Consider the following 7,059-nt stretch of genomic DNA (forward strand, 5'->3'; position numbering starts at 1 on the left):
TAATTGATATTTTTGTTGTTTATTGCTTGAAATTTCTGTATATTTTTATGTCCTGTTTTGGACTTTAATTTGTCTTCTGTAAAAGTTTATGGGTAGGAGCGTGCTGTCGTCCTTACTATTTAGAAGGACACGACTGGAACGGAACAGATTTCATGTATAACTTTTCACATAAAAGACACAGCGTGCATATTGGTCTAAAAATTAGTAGTGGACGTTCTGTAAAACGGGGAAAACCATGCGTATGATCCGGCATCTTATTTTAGACGTCAAGGTCATCGTTTCTGATCATTAATGGTGGATTCGGCACGTGGGTTGATGCAAGAACTAATACTAAAGTCTAAAATAATAATAAGTGCCATTTCCAAACCAGTCTGATTTCAAAAATGGATTTTTCGTCTTCACCGGGTGGCGGTATGGGGTCAGCAAACAAAGAACAAATGTTAGATCAAGTAAAACAACAAATAGCATTAGCTAATGCCCAAGAACTCCTCCAAAAAATGTCTGAAAAATGTTTCAAAAAGTGTATCACCAAACCTGGAAGTTCCTTAGATAGTTCCGAACAGAAATGCATAGCAATGTGTATGGATAGATATATGGATTCCTGGAATTTAGTTTCTAAAGCTTATGGAAGTAGAATTCAACGTGAAAGAAGTAGATAAATTTCAAATATCAAAATAGGACTTCCAAAATAATGATAACTAAACGTGTGATTGGAAATCAACATTATTATTATTAGCCGACTAACTCTTTACTATTTAGTAAATCAACTACCGGTTCGGCAATTGTTTTAAGTCAAAGTTATTGTAGATTATAATGATATATTATAATATTACTGTTGTGACTGTGATTTTGACAAGTGGAAGAGAAACAATAATTCGAATTTAGTAGCATTTGTGTGTTTTGGGTTCCAGTAACTTCCACTGTCAAGTTGCGTTTCTATTATAACTTATAGGTTGATTTGATATCAAAACTTTAGAGAATAGTAAAATATAATAGTAATATGGAATTTCTGAATAATTTAAATATATGAACTATTGTACATCATTTAGACTTTTGAAAGTGATAATAAATGCATAAAATGAATCAAGTAAATATTGATTTATAGAAGTCATTATGGCTTGATGCCAGAATCTTTTCAATACCAGTATTTACCTTTTCTCATCTTATACTGGGTACATGTATCTATTTATCCAAAAAATGTACTGGTATTGAAAAAATACAACAAAATGTATTGCAATACCCATGGTACATGTACATGTATGGCACTCATTGCAATATTGCAAAATCTATTTCCAAGAGAAAAATTCTTATCTTTAAAAGATAGGCTTCCATCCATGAGAAATATTTGACAGATATTTTATTTATGGAATATTTACCTGTACGGTAACATACGCTGATAAGTTTTGTAAGAGTAGGGCCTATTGTCATTAATGCACTTTGATGTTCAGTTTGCTATTATTACACTGAATCATATTTGTAATTGTCAAATGAGAGTTGAAAATCAGTATTTTAACAGAAATTTTTCTATATCAAGTAGAAGAAGATAAATATGTTTTGTAAACTGAACTGGGGTTTTGTTCATGTAAATAAATAGCTGAATAAAAAGAATTGATAGACTGGTATAATATGTAATATTACGTACCGGTATATAATTTTAATAGTAGGGTGGTCCAAGACCATACAGAAATACAATACGCAAATAATAACATTAATCAACAATTGAAATATTGCCATTTATGATTTTATGTGATATATATACATGTTACAATTTGGAAATTTTTGTGTTTTTTATTTCCACACATACATGTATTTGAGACTGTGGGTTACTGGGGATAATGTGGGCGATTGGTGCTTTAGATCATTAAGTCTGTCATTGAGTGAAGTGAAATGGTTTTGATCCAACACTTTTACATGAGTGTGACCAGGAGTATGATCGCCTGTACAACCTCTTGGCGTTTCTTCAGGTATTCCAGTTTGCTCCCATTGCTGAAATGACATAAGTTTGTGTCAATGGAATTGAAACTCCATTTCTCTATCTCTCTCTTTCTGTGGACCACCCTATTATTAATTTAATAGTAAGAACAATAATTAAAATTTTAAATACACAGCTTAATATACCAGCCTTAAGGTTTACATATAATCATATAAGATTTCCCACCTGTAGTCCACATTTAACACTAACAACAGTGTATTTTCAAGTGATGTACATGATTGTGAGAAATTTGTTATTTGATTTACTTTGAACTTTGGTGAACCCTACTATAAAATTATATGACAAAGTATTCCATTGTTTAATTTGTAGAGCATTTAATAGAATAAAAATTTAAAGTTTTTATAGTAAAAAAAAAGAGTGGTTTAAATTTGCTGTTGTTATTTTATTCATCAAGATATCTAAACTAATTTTTTCTGAGGAAATTGACCTTGTCATGGTAGACAGGTGTAGTAAATCAATTGATTTTTTTTTTTAAAATATATTATTCAATTATAGTAAATCTATACAAAATAATATACATGTATAAGAAATAAATCCTAAATCCTATTCTCCAATAAAATTTGGATATCCAGTACTTTTTTCAAGCATCGCTAATGCGAGTTGTGCCCCTTTTGTTTACATGGCGTTGCAAAACAAGCTATTACTTTTTCCTCACTAGCACCGTAAAATCGTCAACAAATTAACAAATGATTTGATTGGGTCAATGTAATAGACAATGATTAGTTAAAGATTATAATTTTCACACTCCTTTCACAGGTCTATTAGAGGTTAGCAACCGTTACGTAACGAGAAATTCGTGTTTAATCTTGTTCCGAACTAACCAAACCGACGGGGTGAGCATTATCCCTTCAACAGTCATTGATTAACCACTTGAACAAGATGGCGGAGAACGTGAAAGTTGCTGTCCGTGTGAGACCATTCATATCCTTTTAAATTATGTATAAAATGTCTGTCATGTGGTAAGAGTTTGGGGAAAATTAAAGCTTAGTGTGTTGCTGTCGTTTCATTTCCAAATAAGTGATTTTGAGTGACAAAAACGGTAAACTGGAAGTCCAATAAGTAAGTCAGCTGTCAAACATATTCGACTTCAGTTCAACACTGCCGACACTGGGAGTGGGCGATTAAACGAGGTATGTGTAGTAACTAGTAAATATTATTCGGATCCTTTAATTTTAAAACCATGGGCTTTTCTTTTTATTCATGAAGATTACATAAATACAAATAATATATAGATGGGTACATTCATTTAAATATTTTTTTTTTATGACCAACCTTGACATTAGGATTATTATTAAGACACTGACTCTGACACTAGTCTGGAAGTCGAGGGGGGGTGGGGTGGCTCCTGGCATTGGTTGAGAAAGTTCATCATGATTTTCCAGCATTTCCCCTCGTCAGTGGTGATGACGGTGGGGCCTGACAAGGAATGCTGTCTAGTCGTTTGGATGGTACGGAAAACCAAAGTCCTATGTACACATTGGCGTGCACATAAAAGATCCCTTGGCAGATGTAAGAGTAGGATGTAGCGCCATTTTCTGGGTAAAATTTGTCTCTGAGCAGACTGTATGCGTAGCCTATCCCCCTCTTCATTAGCCCAGTCAGAGCAGAACAGTAGAACGTTAAACCCCATTTCATTTCATTATTTATATGATCTGTGATACCCGGTACTTATAAATTAAAATAATTTAAAAAAAACCCCAACCTGTTAATTAATTAATACTGCCATTAGCATTATTATCAAATGTTTTGGGCTCTTAATTGATCTCATTGTATTCTCAATTTATTAGACTATAACAATTAATTGTCATGGTTACACATTTAGAAAAAATACATTCAAGTTATGAAATTCATTATTTACCATTTATTAATATCAGGAGATATATAATACAAACCGACAGAAATATGCTGTATTGATATTTCGACATTTTACACCAACATGTGATATCGATGGGGGGTGGTATTATTTTGGGTAAAAAGAATAATATATTTTGTTGAGATACATCTGAGGAAATGTCAGTAATTATTAAACTTCTCATATATTATTGTTTGATGCTTCTTGAAACACGACCTTAGATGTGTATGTCTCACTGACTCTTCTTGGCGTGGACATCAACCATCACAATATAACTATAAAATACTATACATGGATAAAAAGCTAGGGAAAGGGACATTTCTGGTTCGTGATATCACACCTACAAGCGGAAGTTAAGCCCTACAAATCGAATGAACAGTGTCAGACATATTGGACTAGGTACTTGTAGATAACAGTGCTATTAGACAAGTAAAATAAGCATTTACATGTACATGTATGTACTGATTAGCATGTTTTGTTTCAACATAATATCAGCAACAGGATAAGAAACTGGCTAGCATATATTATTTATATACCGGTAATCAGATTTCATTGTTCCAGTTAAATTACATGTAGGCTACATGTATCTGTTAGACAGTGTAGTATGGAGTGCCTGACAAGGTCCTTTAATTGTGGGCCACACATTGGTGTGCACTTTGGAATTAAAAATAAGAAGACAGAGTAGGTCGTAGCGCTGCTATCCTGGCAAAATATCTCTCATAGCAAACTGTATGGTGTATGCCCACCTTCATTAGGCTATTAAAGTCAGTACAGAACAATCGAATGTTAAACCACCTTTCAGTGTCATTAAAACAAGTTATTAGTCCTGATCATTCAGCTTTCGTTGGTACATCATTGTTAAAAATACTTATACTTATCAAATAAAGCCATCTCTATCACATTATTTGAAGTTGAACACATGGCATACTCTGATTCATTGACATCAGTAATATTTATCTGGAGGTGGCTCATTGCCTCTGTTTTTCCAATATTTTTCAAATGATGCCCCCATCCTGGTCAAGAAAGTGCAGGACAAGGGGCCTGGTAAGGAACAGGATCAAGTCATTGGGCGGATGGGATTAAAAACAAAGTTTAAGTGTACACATGTAAAAGAACCCTTGATATTTAGAATTCAATTATATGAGGGAGATAACTTGATTAATGCCAGTTGTTCCACCAACTTAGGAACAATTTTGAAAATTGAGGGAACTGACTGACCTATGATGGGGTAATACATGTTGAGTCTATATTTGTGATATAGACAATATTCATGTATCTTAAGTTTCCACTGTACGAAAAGATAAAAATCAATACAATTGCAGTGTCATATTGCTTATTCATTACATACATGTATACCAGGTAACACAGAGTCTTAGTAATTTTTTATCCAAATTCACAAACATCTTAAAATGTAGTGATTGTAGATTTCACACATACATGTCCCAGGAAAAGCTTATCTATGGCCACACTAAATATTATTGCCAGATTTTTCTAATATGACTATATTGAGAAACTCTTATATTAAAGGGACAATAACACTCTTGCTGGCTTGACAGCTCTAGTAAATAAATATTAGCCTTATTCTAAGTATTAGATGGTTACGTTTCCTACCTGTTGTGTAAATTATCCATTACATCCTATTTTACTTGTCCAGAGAGTTCGAAAATATTTTTAAATCCAAGTCGCATTTGAAAAGGTTTACGTAAGGCTTTTCAAATCATTTAGTTGAATTTTTCCAATTTTTTAAATTAGGTGTGTTAAGATGAAATTTGTATCATCAATTAATTGGAATACTGTAAAATAGTACAATTTGTTGACCAGAATAAAGATTGGGACATATTATTCAGTTACAACAAGAGTGGTATTGAGCCTTTAAGATAAAATTAGAGATAGAGAATAAATTTCCTTCTCTTCTCTTTAAAGGTAGTAAAACTCTAACTTAGCTTTATCCACAGTCATCTACATTAAAGACACAAATTATTGGTCCATTCTAATCAATATTGATGTTATCTTACGGTAAAAATATGAGCCTCTCATATCCAGTATTTAAAGGCTCAATACCACTCTTCTTGTAACTGAATAATATGTCCCAATCTTTATTCTGGTCAACAAATTGTACTATTTTAGAATATTTCAATTAATTGAGGATGCAAATTTCATCTTAACACACCTTATTTAAAAATTTTGAAAAATTCAACATAATGGTTTGAAACGTCTAACGTAAACCTTTTCAAATGAAACTTCGATTTAAAAATATTTTTGAACCCTCTGGACAAGTAAAATAGGATGTAATGGATAATTTACACAACAGGTAGGACACGTAAACATCTAGTACTTAGATAGAGATATTATTTATTTTCTGGAGCTTTCAAGCCAGCTAGAGTGTTATTGTCCCTTTAAAACAGAATGAACAATTTTAAAGTCACATCAGTGACGTGGTGTGCTCCAGAGTGCCATTTGTAATGAGGCAAAACATCAGTGCGTAAGAGAAATGTCCAACTGTTCTCCCGATGTGGACTCAACTAACCAGACACAAGCGAATGCAATTAAATTTAGACTGTTTACATATTTCTACAAGTATAACTCATCAGAAATTACAATAAAAATGAAAATATATGATTGTAAAAAGCAGTTTATATACATTGACATATTACATCAATATGTGTTTTTGAGCTTCCACAGAATAGTGATTTAATTAGCTCCTTTAAATTTGAATGTACATGTAAGACAGAAGGATTGACAGTTGAAATTGATAGATTGCTATTGATCTTTTGTACAACTATTCTCATTTACAATGTCAGTGGTGAAAAACTGCACTGCTACATGTATATATATATTATTTATTCCAATGACTGGCATCCATGACATTCCAAGTTTATTTCTTGTCATATAAATAACTTGTGTATGCTGTATGATTTTTAATTTCATAATCAAGGTATCATGTATCAAAGTTAATCATTATAATAAAACCACTGAAGCTCAAGGGACTCGATAACAGTAATTAATGGCCATATAGTTGAACATTATCCAGCCAGAATTACACATGTATTTATTTGTTATGTTACCATGGGCAATATAAAACAATAAGAGTATTAAGTAAGATATTGACAGTCTACTTGAACCAAGTCAACATGTAATATATAAATATTTGATAAGTATTATTTATCTCGGACTGGATTTGTTTACCGCACAAATTTACATACATACAGGATAC

This window comes from Patella vulgata, chromosome 9, assembly GCF_932274485.2.
Source record: "Patella vulgata chromosome 9, xgPatVulg1.2, whole genome shotgun sequence".
Taxonomy (NCBI): Eukaryota; Metazoa; Mollusca; class Gastropoda; family Patellidae; genus Patella; species Patella vulgata.